Raw genomic sequence first — 15,715 nt, forward strand, 5'->3', positions numbered from 1 at the left:
AAACTAATGAACGATGAGTGCTTTCTGATAAAAATGGATCAAATTTAAGGATTAGAATGTAAAACCGTAACAATGTTTTCTTTATTGAATTTTCTCATTTTGAAAATTTTTTAAGGTTTTCCGGCACGACTCAATTTAAAGGAAGGGGAAAGGCAATAAAATTTTCAATTTTTTCTCCAAGAACAACTGATAATTTTGAGAAGACGAATGAGTCAATTTTAGCTTGACTACAAAACTTTCCTCATCCGGTGAATTTTCTCTGCATTTTGTTTTCTTTTCCCCTTAAATGCCTGCACTAATTTTGAAATACTTATAGTCCGGCATATGACAATAGGAGTAATTTCACCCCCCTCCCCGCCGATCCTCCGGGACAACTTTTTTCTTAAAGGGGACAATGGGACATCCTAAGGAACATTTTGAAGCAAACTTGCCCAAAAAAAAGTTGGCCTCACTTACAAAATGGTGGCCATTTTGATTGACAGGTCAGCCGAAATTGCAGATTTTGCTTTTCAACATAGGACTTGCACGAAATATGTATTTCAAACCTTACATAGGTAGATCGAAAGATCATGCAAAAATTTGTCACCTGTCAAAATTTCAAGTGCTAAAGTGCGTTTTTCGATTTTTGGTGAATTTTTGAAAATCCAATTTAGGCCAAAAATGAAGGGAAAAATCAAAATTTTACCAAATTGACCAAGAAAGCTGAAATTTGGTGTATACCCTATTTTCGACATGACAAATCGATTGGAAACGGTTTCAACCCGTTTTGAGCGGTTGTGGAGCCTCCAGCAGATTTTTGAAACTCGAAATTCCCCCAAAATTCCATCAAATTGGAGTTGTAAAGCTGAAATTTATTCTAAAAACTAATTTCAATACGCTAATACGAAGGTAAGGGCGCCCAATATGGACCACATTTTTGTTTTTGAATACTGTGACCGCTGTAATTGAGCTGAAAATTTCGTTGATAGCTTAAAATGTACCTACATCTGTCTACTACCATATACCAAATACGTAAAAGTTTTCAGAAATTTTAAGTGGGTCAAAAAAATTGTTTTCTGAAAAGTGTCAAAAATCGAAAATTAAATTTTGGGTTCTTAATATGGATTACTTTGAAAATTTATTTTAAAAAAGGCTACAATGTTGTAAAAAATACGTTCAATTGCTGAAATTCCATTAGAATATGTTTAATTAAGTCAATAAGAGTAAATTCCAAGTGGCTCAAAATAATTTTTTTCGTGAAAAGAGTCAAAATTTGAAAAGTAAATTTTGGGTCCTTAATATGGACTACTTACTTTAACTTGAAATTGTCAAATCCATAGCAAATCTACAGGTAGTCCATATTAGGCTACCCTATAACTTTGAACTTTGAAAAATCATAACTATAAGTACCTTGAATAATTACTAGAATGTCTCGATCGATTCAAAAAACTGTAGCACTTTTCTGTATTAAAAATAAATCACATCATAACGTTTCCCCGGAAAATTTTTCAAGAATCCAGATTTTCGTGAAACGTGAAAAAAATGTTGACCCTATCAATTTCGTTTTTTCCCTCTCAGTTCGCGAATTTTGACTTTAGGGGTTTGATTTTGGTCTCATTGTGTTTTTCTGTGAAAAATACACTAGATAAAGCTTGTTCCCACTAGGTAGTGCTCATAGCCAACGAAATCGGCTGGTGGTCCATATTAAGCAGTGGTCCATATTGGGCTACCTTACCCTTACTGCAGGTGAATTTCAAGTCGTTTTGGAACCTCGAGCAACTTTTTGAAAATTCCTGAAGCTTCCAGCAGATTTTTGAAACTTGAAATTTACCAAAATTTAATCAAACTGAGATGGAGAGTCGAAATTTATTCTGCAAACTAATTTCAATACGCTACAAAGTTTACTGGTGGTGGATTTCAAGTCGTTTTGGAGCCTCCAGCGACTTTTTGATAGGTTCTATGGCGTTTTTTTGGAAAATTGTAATTTCCTAAAAGTAGCTGGAAGCTTCAAAACCATTTGAAACCACCATGTAGTCTGCGAAGTAAATTTCAGCTTCCAACTCCATTTGATAAATTAATGTTGCGGTTGCGGGAATTTCGTTTCAAAAATCAACTGGAGGCTCCAGTAATTTTCAAAAAAGTTGCCGGAGGCTCTAAAATGACTTGAACCCACCTGAAGTCGTCTTCAGAGGGTGTTAAAATTGGAGTGTAGAGTAAATTTCAGCTTTCCATTGTAGAGGTGTGGGGTGTTACCGCACTAGCCACCTGGGTGGTTAACCTGCTACATGTATCAAAGATGCTACTTGGGATGACGATAGGGGTAGCAAACTCCGATTGGGGAAGAATGTCGGGAAACACTCTTATACTAGGCCAAGGCTGAGGTACAGCTGCTAAGATCGTAGAACGAACGCGACACAAATAAAAGTTGATACCATAGGTACTTTAAGACGCTTTATTACGTGAGTCAGAGACAGCTTCTCTATGATACGCTGCTCTATTCCAATATATACACGACTACACGAAATATACAAGCGAATGAGTAAAGACACGATTACTACAGTATAAAAACAAGTCCCTAAGTTGAGCTTACTCATCTGCATAGCAGGAATTCAGTCTCCACGTTGTGTAGCAAAGCTAACGAAAAACATACTGAAGCTGCTTTCACAGCATCCGTTCGGTGAGGCTTCTACGAACTACACCGCTAGATCGCGCCGCTAATGGAGCTGCGCGATGCTACGTATATGGGCTCACAACTTCCACTTATGGTGGTAGCTGCGGGCGCACGACCTACCGGTACACCATCTCCATTTGATGAAATTTTGTGAAAATTTCAAGTTTCAAAAATCTGCTGGAAGCTTCAGGAATGTTCAAAAAGTTACTGGAGGCTCCAAAACGACTTGAAATTCACCTGCAGTACTTCGTAGCGTATTGAAATTAGTTTTTAGAATAAATTTCAGCTTTACAACTAAGTACAATTTGATGGAATTTTGTGGGAATTTCGAGCTTCAAAAATCTGCTGGAGGCTCCAGAACCGCTCAAAACGGGTTATAACCGTTTCCAATCGTTGTGGCATGTCGAAAATAGGGTATTCTAGTGTATTTTTCACAGAAAAACACAATGAGACCAAAATCAAACCCCTAAAGTCAAAATTCGCGAACTGAGAGGGAAAAAACGAAATTGATAGGGTCAACATTTTTTTCACGTTTCACGAAAATCTGGATTCTTGAAAAATTTTCCGGGGAAACGTTATGATGTGATTTATTTTTAATACAGAAAAGTGCTACAGTTTTTTGAATCGATCGAGACATTCTAGTAATTATTCAAGGTACTTATAGTTATGATTTTTCAAAGTTCAAAGTTATAGGGTAGCCTAATATGGACTACCTGTAGATTTGCTATGGATTTGACAATTTCAAGTTAAAGTAAGTAGTCCATATTAAGGACCCAAAATTTACTTTTCAAATTTTGACTCTTTTCACGAAAAAAATTATTTTGAGCCACTTGGAATTTACTCTTATTGACTTAATTAAACATATTCTAATGGAATTTCAGCAATTGATTGTATTTTTTACAACATTGTAGCCTTTTTTAAAATAAATTTTCAAAGTAATCCATATTAAGAACCCAAAATTTAATTTTCGATTTTTGACACTTTTCAGAAAACAATTTTTTTGACCCACTTAAAATTTCTGAAAACTTTTACGTATTTGGTATATGGTAGTAGACAGATGTAGGTACATTTTAAGCTATCAACGAAATTTTCAGCTCAATTACAGCGGTCACAGTATTCAAAAACAAAAATGTGGTCCATATTGGGCGCCCTTACCTTCGTATTAGCGTATTGAAATTAGTTTTTAGAATAAATTTCAGCTTTACAACTCCAATTTGATGGAATTTTGGGGGAATTTCGAGTTTCAAAAATCTGCTGGAGGCTCCACAACCGCTCAAAACGGGTTGAAACCGTTTCCAATCGATTTGTCATGTCGAAAATAGGGTATACACCAAATTTCAGCTTTCTTGGTCAATTTGGTAAAATTTTGATTTTTTCCCTCATTTTTGGCCTAAATTCGATTTTCAAAAATTCACCAAAAATCGAAAAACGCACTTTAGCACTTGAAATTTTGACAGGTGATAAATTTTTGCATGATCTTTCGATCTACCTTTGTAAGGTTTGAAAATTTTCGTGCAAGTCCTACGTTGAAACGCAAAATCTGCGATTTCGGCTGACCTGTCAATCAAAATGGCCACCATTTTGTAAGTGAGGCCAATTTGTTTTTTGGCAAGTTTGCTTCAAAATGTTCCTTAGGATGTCCCCTTTAAGAAAAAAAGTTGTCCGGGACGATCGTCGGGGGGGGGGGTGCAATTACTCCTATTGTCATATGCCGGACTATTAAGCTTGAAACGTTCACAATCGTACTCGTGGTTTACGTCAACTAACCTGAGAGGTTCACATTTGACAAATAGATTCAGCGAGAATCCTCTTCTTAACCTTTTCTGATCCTTTTTCAACGATAAAATTTCGATTTATCTATGACTAATTTTGAATCGTCTTTCATCAAGCGCCAGCGGAAGTCCGAACAAATCTCAAGTTTTCGAGCTTGAGAGATGATTCTTTGATATAGGTACAGGATAAGTTCGATGCATTTTTGGAGATTCATAATTTTCAATCCCTTAGCGAGTTCATCCACCTCTGCAAACAGACAAAATAACAAATCAAAATAAAATACTTATCTACTTTACGATTCAACTACAAAAAATTTAGATACTACGACGTTTCGTGTTTATCTCAAAAAAAAAAAAAAAAAAAAAAAAGGAAATCATCTTATAAATAATGCGCTGAATTCATTCATTTCTAGCGACGGAAAAAACTGATAGGTAGTATTACATAAAGACGAATACGGTACTGCGAGTAGTATATAGTATATAAAGGTCTTAGGTAATCTATTCATCATTCATTTTAGAATAGTTAAACTTTTTAAAAACGAATAAAATATACTCGTACGACATTTTAAACGTCGGAGGTATCAACTCAATGATACCCGTAAGTACGATATTACAAAAAATAAGGTACTAAGGTAATAAAAAAATACACGAACGATGGTCTATCTTAAACTTTTATCCTCACGTTACGTGATTTGATTGGCGAAAAGTAAACTTTTTTAGTATTCTTGCGCTGCAAATAATAATCAGCTATGATATAATAACAAGATTTGTAAAAACGTTTTAGAAAATAACATAGATATAGTTACAACGAACGTGACATTTGCAACTCAAAGGGAAATATATTATAAATATATTCTCGAGATAAACACTTCTCATCATTTTACAACCAGCGTCTAAGTAACTAGGAAGTTGATATATTGTCAAGGTTCTCGCAAACTTTAAATAAATTACATAGAATATAGAAGATATACGTATGTAGGTGTAAGTGTACTAGGTAGATAGGTACAGTACAGTACAACAAGACGACACGAATCAAAGGTACCTATACCTATAAACGGAACCTTATTACTGATAATAATATTATTCGCATCGATCGAGTTTTGTCAGCGATGTAAAAAGAATTCTGCTCGTTTAATTAGATCAATAAACGATTAGATGAGAGTTTCAATAAATGGCGTGTTAAATCGCCGACTGTGCTGAGAAAGGCGGGGGGGAGGGGGTGGGAAATGGCGAAGTAAAAATGATCAGTGTTTTTATCAGGTTGACCCGAACGCTCGACCTCGAGTTTTCAAGATAAACTTGGTACCTACCTAATACTTTCGTTGAAGAAAATTTACTTCTTGATTATTGCATTTTCAAACAGATTAACGATATCATTGTCAATATTAAGGTGTCTATTACTCTTACTAACCCTTATAAGTAAGTTTACATCCATTTATCCTTATCGGCGTAACGTCAGTTGAGTGTCAGTCGTGTAAACAATAAGCCTACGGTAATGTTTGCCGCGCGTTTCGTTCCGTTGTAACCGGTTGAAGCTACGATATATCGTCGTATGTGTCGATTCGATTCGAAAATTTCGTAATTTTTTATTCGCTTTTTTCAAAGTTTCTCGTGTGTGCGTTTGTTCCGGTGAAATTTACGAAAATTTCTCTATAGATCTCGCGTAGTGATGTGATTTTTTGGAGATTTCAGTTGACTGGAGTTATAGTTTCTGCGCAGGAATATATTTGCATTAATATACACAGTACCTATACCTACTGGTGAGTAAAATACTCATTATTGTGATACGATAGGTTGTGTTATTATACCTTCACGTTTATTCATACTGTTGTACTATTATACTGGTGCGAATACCTTGAACTTGAAATGTCGATAACGATGAAGTTGACCGGACATTGGACAAGTATACTTAATTATTGACTTAGAACATATAAAACTACGTATTGTTTCATTCGCAGTGGTAAAAAATTTCGATATACCTACTTAGTCGATGCCCTTATAACGTAGGATTAAATTTTTTCAGTCTGTTATCATCGATTATCGCTTTTATAGTAGCGAGATCTTCTCATAAACAACAACACGAGATAACGTAGCAATAAGCTGTCAGAATGTATGAGTAACTGCCACGTACCGACGACAAAAGTTCACCATCGAAAGCTCTCATTCGCAGAATACTCGATGATCGGAGTGGTGTTGAAAGTGTAGCGTTATATGAATAACGATGTACGATATGTTTATTGTACGTTGAGATATCTGAAATGACTAATAAGTAATTTCAATTTTTTCAAAATCCAAAATTACATAGGCATGATAAATAACTATATTATTAAGTATTATAATTTTTAGCCAAATTTTTGTAAAAAATGATGGCTATTGCGGTAGGCCCAACTTTGGATAAAAAGGTCAGGGGTCAACAATTTTGATAGTTCTCAACGTTTTGAACTCAAACTAGACGATTCCCGGTGTGTCCGTTTTTATATACATATAGATAGATGTAGGTTTATAAGTTTCAGCACTTTTCAGCGCGATGGTGATTTTTACATTTTATGACCTGTAACCTGTTCTAATTGATCAAATCAACTCAAACTTGGGAAATGGGGTTCATTTGGAACCTAAAACTGACCCCCGAAGTTTCAAGGGTCAAAGTTGAAAATTACAGAAAGGTCATTTTTTTGGAGGGGCATAATAAGACCCCAAATGAACGAAAAGAGTCCAAAATCATACCGTAGGTCAGTACTTCTATTGTGATCAACATATCCAAATTTTAGCTTCCTAGGTCATCCCCACCCTATTTTAGGTGAGAAAAACCACATTTTACCCCTATTTTTGACCCCCTCACCCCTAAAATTGATCTAGGGGGTCCAAATTCTCAGCATACAATGAGAGGGTGCTCCTTGAGTGCTTTTTGCAGGATTCAACCTTCCAACCCCATTTGACCCCTCTCCAGAGTCAAAAAAGTGGATTTTTGCGTGTTTTTTGATGTTTAACCAAACCTACAGCCCCTCCAAATTGACCTAGAGGGTCCAAATTTTCACAGTACATTGGGAGGGTGTACCCGAAGTGCCCCTTGCAGGTTTCAACCTACCAACCCCATTTGACCCCTCTCCATGGTCAAAAAAGTGGATTTTTTCATCAATTTTACGTGTTTTTTGAAAATTTTGACATTTAGCCAAGCCTACAGCCCCTCAAAATTAACCTAGAGGGTCCGAATTTTCACAGTACATTGGGAGGATGTACCTGAAGTGCCTTTTGCATGTTTCAACCTTTCAACTCCATTTTTACAGGAAGGTCATTTTTTTGGAGGAGCATAATATGACCCCAAATAGATGAAAAAGGTCCAAAATCATACCATTGGTCAGTACCCCGATTGTGATCAACATATCCAAATTTCAGCTTCCTAGGTCATCCCCATCTTGATTAAGGTGTGAAAAACCAAATTTGACCCCAATTTTTGACCCCCTCACCCCTAAAATTGATCTGGAAGGTCCAAATTTTCAGCATATAATGGGAGGGTGCCCCTTGAGTGCTTTTTGCAGGATTCAACCTTCCAACTTCATTTGACCTCCCTCCAGGGTCAAAAAAGTGGATTTTTGCCGGTTTTTGGACATTTAGCCAAAAAACCTACAGCCCCTCCAAATTGACCTAGAGGGTCCAAATTTTCACAGTACATTGGGAGAATGTACCCGAAGTGCCTTTTGCAGGTTTAAACCTTCCAACCCTATTTGACCCCTTTCCAGGGTCAAATGTGTTTTACGATGTTTAGCCAAGCCTACAGCCCATCCAAATTGACCTAGAGGGTCCAAATTTTCACAGTACAATGGGAGGATGTACCCGAAGTGTCTTTTGCCGGTTTCTACCTTCCAAACCCATTTGACCTGTTTCAGGGTCAAGACAGGTTTGTTACCACATTTTTTTGAAGGAGGAAGAAGAGAGTTGGGCGAAGCCAGAGGAAGGTGCAGGGGGGACGGAGTCCTCCCGCGAATATAAGAAGGAAACAGTGGAAGGAGGGAGTTGGGCGAAGCCCAAGGGAAGTGCAGGGGCGTCCCCCCAAATACGGGCGAAGCACAGGAGCGAAGCGAGGGTGCAAGTAGTTCAAGCGAAGCGCAAAACATGAAAAAAACATGTGCAGGAGGTAGTTGGGCGAAGCCCAAGGGGGTGCAAGGGGGACAAAGTCCCCCCAAACACAGGCGAAGCACAGGAGCGAAGCGAGGGTGCGAGTAATTCAAGTGCCCTCAATGTTTCTGGCACAAAAATTTGGGTCTTACGTAGCGGCAGACTGCTACGACTTTTTTTTTTACCATCTGTCTTCATTTATTAATTGTTTTCGAGTATTCCAACTTCGGTCAAATTTTCATTAGATCGAGGAAATTCACAATTCTTCGATGTTGTGAAAGTTTTGTACTCGAATTAGGTACACTTTTCTCGTCAACTTTACAGCAAAACTTATAGAAACCGGTTGCTTCGCCCAAGTCGTGTATTTCCAAAACTTATTTCCTAGAGAACAAAATAATACAACTTACTCACTGCGTACTATACTTAGATAACGAAAATGGAAATTTTTTTCTCATTTTTGTTTCTGTCATTTCACTCAAACGTATATTATAAATTCAAGTCCAAGTTCAAGGTAACGCGACGAGTACCGTAGCGTTGATTATTGTTGACAGAAAAATACTACACCTAATAATGTAATTATTACCGAAGATGTGGGTTATTTCGCAGGCTGTAAATTTCTCTCAATTGAAAATTATATCTTCGATATGCGAATGAAATGCCGACGAGCGATATTCGAGTGCATAATTCAATCAAGGTTTCAAGTTGACATGAAATTAATCAAAAATCCAAACCGACATTCAAGGTTTCGGTCGTCGTTTATCGTTCTCGCATTTAAATTTTCATTCGTTAGTGAATTTCAACCTTTGGAAAACGAATCCCAGAGATAAGGCGAACGAAACTCTTTGCCATTTTGCCATCGCGACGACGACGATGCTTTTTGAACTTCAAAATTGTGCAACACGTTGATACAGTGCACCTGAAAATATTCACGAATTATTACGATTAAATTTATATGTACTTACTTACGACGGATCTTATCCTACTTTATTCAACTAGAAATACCTATAGGTACAAGTACAAGTTTGTACATACAAAAAAAGTGACAAGCTTTTTAGGCAATTTTTACGATCTTCTTTAGAGTGATACATTTGCTTATTTTTTGACCTTGCTAAAAAGTACAGCTCCTATAGTACACGTTGTAATTATCTTTAGTGGCATATTTCTTGTACATGTTAGATTGTAATTAATTAGGAAGCCTAAATACGTTTAATTCTACTCTCTCAATTTACGTATTATAATATCACAACGTACGGTGTCCTCATTTAAATAAATAATTCGTTTAATTCGAAATTTTCGATCTATACCGATACCTACCTATAATCTTCACCTACACGTTGATTTCTTCAACACTTGCTCACGAAACTTCGATGCATGATGATAAAGGGTGAAAATTTCGAGCGAAAAGATTAAAATCAGCGTGAATTTTTCTAACAGACATCGACATCCTTGTTCAGGTACCTACCTTAAAATGTAATAAACATTTATGGGAACACGTCAAACTGGTTCAGTTGTTTTCATATCATTATCTTTTAGAAAAATAATACTTGCGTTGAAACGATTTTAATCTCGATTGTTTAAAGCTCGAGCACGTGTTAATTTGATAAATACCTTTTACCTACTACTGTTTTACACGCGAGCAAATTGACCACGAGATGGGAAAATTAGTCGCTTAGGTAACACTGCCGGCTGTCGCAGGTCGCAGTAAAGTTTTCCATTCATGAAATTTTCACCAGTCCGGTTCCATTGTGATGGAGAATGGAGGTGAAAAAAGAAACAACGAGTCCCTGCTGAGCTTCGAATGGTTTCGAATCGTGCTACGCACGTGATGAAATTCGTGATTCAACGTGTGTAAATTTGTCATCGCTCGTTCATTTACATATGTAGTGATCATTGAAGAGTAGAGATCGAGTGTTGACGTTCGATCTTCATGTCGAGTATCTTGTTTTGATTAGGCTGAAAATTGTTTACATTACAAGACAATTTTCCAAATTTAATCTCGAGTGAGCGAATTTATAGAGTAGGTACTTATAATTATATTTTGATGACTACTTGATTGAAGGTGGGAAGGTGGATTGTCGATTGCCCGATTTTGATTGGGTATATGGGATCTGTAAAGTACTTTCGCTGTTATTTCATATTTTCACTTCTTATTTTCTTCCCCTGCACTCTGTTCAGAGATGGAGCGATTCAAAAAAAAAAAAAATGAATCGGATTCAAAGCACGTGATTCACCCAGAAAACTGAATTTGATTCAAAATTAGCGATTCACTTTTCAAGTGAATCCGATTCTGATATTTTTGCAAATTTTACTGTATTGCTGCCCTGAGCCAATTTTTTTATGGAACAATGGGCAGCTAAAAATCGAGTTGTATTACTCGGCCTGTTTAACGAGTTTATCCACATTTGAGCTGATTGTTGGAGGTACACCTCAAGAGTAGTTTTTTGACCAGCTTATTTCATGATGAAAATATCCAAAAAAAATCAGAATTTTCCAATTTGCGAGGAAATTCCTATTTTGTCCAGAACTAACCCGCTGAGGGCGAATTTCACTATTTCCACTTTTCCAGCCATTCTGGATTTTTTGACTATTTTTCTATTGTGAAAAAAGCTGGTCAAAAAACCTTTTGATTTTGAAAAATCTTGATTTCACGAACCTTTGGGATCGAGGATCAAAGAATACAAACAGCACTCGATACTTCCCAAAAAAATTTAAAGTTCATACTTTCAGAATATATGTTTTGTGAATTTTGAGCAAAAAAAATCAATTTGATAATTTCCAAACAATTGATTTTTCGATCTTTCAAAAAAACTACTTTTTTGGAATTATCAAACATAAGTACATAAGTGTGCATTTTTTTGCTGTTTGAAAGGATTTTTCAATTTTTAATTTCAATTTTTTTCTGATTTTTTTCAACAACCGTTTTTGTTTTTTCATTTTTTTTGTTTATTCATTTTCAAAATTTACTTTCGATTTTTCGTAAAATTTCACGTTTTTTCTTTCATAAAATTTGATATTTCCAGAAAAGTTGTTTTTTGGAATCAGACATCGACCGTATACAATGGACGAATAGTTCTGCCGTGAAAATAAGGCAATATGTGACGGCTAGATTTTGGATGCAGAATCCAGGAAACCTTCTGCTCATGCGCCAAACATGACGCTTACGGCGCTGGTGGAGAGAGAGAGACGGTTCACTGGTTGAACATGGGTAGGAGGTAGGAAACCGTCTCTCTCACCACCAGCGCCGAAAGCATCATATTTGGCGCATGTGCAGAACGTTTCCTGGATTCTGCATCCAAAATGTGGCAGTCTTTTTCTCTGCTTGAACTATTCGTCCATTGTATATGGTCGACGGAATCAGAAAAAAATCAACTTTTTTGGAATTATGATATAGTGGGGATAAGAAGCACTACTAGATGTGGTGTAGACAAGAGTGACTACTGTGGGGGTGAAATTTAGAAATATTCTTTAGGCGGGGAATATTTGCCAATACCTAGATAGCTCAGAATGGCGTAGTTCAACTAAACTCACTATACCTACATCATTCAAAGATGATACGTAATAAACAAGACACTGATATGCTTACTATGTATATTTACAGTTTTTATACATAAATTCATTGGTATACTAGGAGGCTATAATTTTGATCAATAGTATAAGACCTAATGAATTTCTGAGAGAGAAAGATCTCGCCATACGTGTGATGGCTGAGATCGCCGAAATTGAGACAATAATCTAATAACAAGATTTTACCCTATAAGACACAACAGATAGGATATGCGAAAATAGACACATGATAATATACATATATGTTACCGTTAAAGTATTTACTCCAGTTAATGTATGAAATAACTAGTTATTTCATATGTACATTAACGAAAAAGTATTTAATGCTAGTAAATTGTTCACAGTTTACCTAGGTAATGTATGAAGAAACTAGTTATTCTATGAAATAGCTATGTGTGATCAGTTAAATCATGAAATGAGGCATGAGCTGTTGAAAATATTTTTGTGGTGAGTTTATTTCATCAAGTGAAGGGGTTTTTTCAACTTTTTCAACGGATACGTAAAAATAGGAGTCAAATGAGTCAATTTCATCAGTAAAAACTTTTTTTCATGTTTTAAATAAAAAAATCGTATTTTTTTCGCTAACTTTCAATTTTTTAAAATCGATTTTACAACATAATGCAATTTAATTTTTTAGTATGTTGTTCAGCGTGAAAAGTCGTCCATAATATATTTTTTTCAGCATTTTTGAAAGTCGGAACGATATGAAAACTATGTTTTGAAACTTTTCGAGCTGATTTTTTGTACGAAAAAAACAGGCAACACTGATTTTTATGATATCGCCGAAAAGCCTTTCAAAACCTCTAACTACTGGAAAAAGTTCCATTTTGGTAGGTATCTAGGTTATCGAGTAATCCACTGCTGAAATAGATGATATTTCAAGTGTTCACTGTAAACTTTAACACCCCCTAGCAGCATTTGAAAAAAGGCTAGAGGGCTGCGATTTGTACCATTGGTCATCCCTTCGGAAGGTCTTTACACAAGAAAAATTTCGAAGATCGTCGACCCACCTTACCCTTTCTTGGTCGAATTGGCAAGGAATCACACTTCATGTATGTTCTAGCTTTGAAATAATCTTCATTTCTTACTTTATTGCAGTTCATTCGTTGAATTCACACTTTAACTAAACACACCTCGTGTATGTATGAAATAACTAGGTAAAGTGTAGAAAAAATTCTATTTCACACTTTTTCGTTAATGTATGAAATAACTAGTTATTTCATACATTACCTGGAGTAAATACTTTAACGGTAACATATACACGAAAATGAATAATTTATTTAATCATCGTTGGTCACAATATCGTAGTTGAGAACCTACCAGAAAAAGGATAATATTAAAATGAAGTAGGTGCAAGCACCACTTACTTGAACGGTACACATTTTCCATCTCTTCTAAAGCCCACCTAATGCTTAAGGGCGTTGATGGAACTCAGGGGTGCGGTGATCCCCCTAAGGTCAATGAGTAGCACCCCCCCCCCTAAACTAGCATTAGTGCCCCCTCATTTTTTCAAAATTCAAACCTGGAATTTTCCAATTTTCGGTATCAATATTACAATTTTTTAGGGATGCAAACCGGAATTGACCCGAAAATTTTCGGAGAAATAATTTTTATCCAATAACATTCAACTGAAATTTTAAAAATTGGAACCAGAACCCGAATTTGAAATTTTAATTTCCATAACCGTTAACCTGTACCTGTACCTGTAACCTTTAAAAAATTTCGGTTAATTATGGTTGATAGATATAAATTCAATTTTTCATTTTTTTTAAAATCAAAAATTTTCGGTATTTTTTGTGCGAAACTTGGAAAAGTTGATGAATTTTTCGTTTACATTCATATTCTGAACTAGGCGACACCTAGTTATACATTTTTGAAAAAAATGGGCAATATTTTTTGAAATTTCACAGAAATAAGTTTAAAATGGTTCATTTGTAGGTTCGTTATTGTTTCACAGTTGAATAAATAATACCAAGCAGTGTATATCCTTATACTCATTTCGAAAATTTTATTTTGAAAAAATTCAAAAAAAAAATACCTTGACCTTAACCTTTGACCCGAAAAAAATTGCGCCAATTTTTTGGAACCCATAACCAGGAACTAATTAGCCTGTCACTGTTAACCGGAACCTATTTCTCAGTAACCTTTAGGAAACTTTTACCTTCAACCAGTTTTTTTTGTTCGCATCCTTGCAATTTTATTTTAAAAAATGAAAAAAAATGTTCAAATTAGGTATCAACAATTTTGAGTTTTTATTTCACAAAAAAAAGTGTCTATCGCCACACACTCAAGTACGTAATGTAGTTCAAAAACACGAAACGATTTAGCGCACACAACACAACGTTCGAGATATTCTTATTCAAAAAATAGATATTTTCTATTTCATTTTTCAAATTAATCGATTTTTAGGAAATACGGGGAGGGGGCACTCGTGTTTAGGAGGTTGCTCAAATTTAGGGGGGCTATTTACACCACTATGTCTATGCGGAATGAAAAAAGTTGATCGTTTTTACTCTTTTTTAAAATGTTGAAATAATAGGTAAAATAGTTGTTATTTTTTGGTAGGTATTATAAACGTTTTTAAAAATAGTTTGAAAATATATAAGCGATAAGGGGGTCGTGAAGATTCGGAGGCATCTACCTACTTTTTTTTGCTGTGTTCAAGTAAGTATTTCACGAATTTATCAAAAAAAAAAGGCCCCCCCAAAATCATCAACGAGGATTGCTACTCAAGAAAGTGCCTTCACCGCACCCCTGATGGAACTTAACCAAAAGAGACACTTGTTACACTTTGCGTAATGAGGATATGCCCGGGTGCATTCCCCAACACCAAAAAGGTACACTGGTTATTAATCGATAGAAGATCGATTAATCTAAAATTATTCATCAGTATTAACCATGCGCGAGATGGCGTATATTGAAGAACTATACCATGGTCTCCCCTAAGAAGAGGCGCGTCCATGGTATCTTTTAGTTAACACTGACGTAAGAACTAACTATCACGAATTGCCGAAACCAAGTGAAGTTTGAGCACGAAGATCAGTATTATAAAAGAAGCGTAAGATGGTCAATCTCCCACCCCTAAATGTGGTAGACCAATTACGCACTGCTAAGTACATTTACTTACACATAAATTGGAGAATTTATGTGACTTTCCTTTTTAATGCCCAAAATCCCTATCTTGGGCCATAAATGTCAAAGGCTCGCGAACCCTTTCATCTAAGAAGGGTGCGCAGCCTTATATCGCACCTCGGGTGTAATAAGGTCACATCTAAAAAAAAATTGATTTTGATGTTTTTGCATTTTTGGGGTTTGTATGACCCCCCTCAACCAAAAACTACACTTTGAGTTGGGTACATTATCTAGATCTCGTAAAAAATGCAAATGGCCTAACTCAAAATCTCAACAACATTGCAAGTTGTTTGGAGTTATAAGGGCACATCTCAAAAAACTCCACCTTTTTTGAGCAAATTTCGTACATACAAAGTGTTAACAAATAGTTTTGATTGTTTTGAATGTTTGTCAGTTAGAAATAGTCACAAGGAGTGCATTTTTTATTGATTTGTACCAAATGGAAAATTTTTTTTAAATTGATCACTTTTCAGAAAAATGAATT

The 15,715-nt window shown here is 35.7% G+C and overlaps 1 protein-coding gene across 3 annotated transcripts in view; it reads left to right on the plus strand.

The window, feature by feature from the left end:
• The first annotated feature begins 5,756 nt into the window (after nt 1-5,756).
• Nucleotides 5,757-15,715, plus strand: part of LOC135837893 (adipokinetic hormone/corazonin-related peptide receptor variant I-like) — a 104,707-nt gene continuing 94,748 nt past the window's right edge. For all 3 annotated transcript variants that reach the window (XM_065353325.1, XM_065353324.1, XM_065353323.1), the window contains exon 1: nt 5,757-6,182. The gene's annotated coding sequence lies outside the window, so the exon portion shown is untranslated. The remainder of the gene's footprint in view (nt 6,183-15,715) is intronic.

This window comes from Planococcus citri, chromosome 2 (genome assembly GCF_950023065.1).
Source record: "Planococcus citri chromosome 2, ihPlaCitr1.1, whole genome shotgun sequence".
Taxonomy (NCBI): domain Eukaryota; kingdom Metazoa; phylum Arthropoda; class Insecta; order Hemiptera; family Pseudococcidae; genus Planococcus; species Planococcus citri.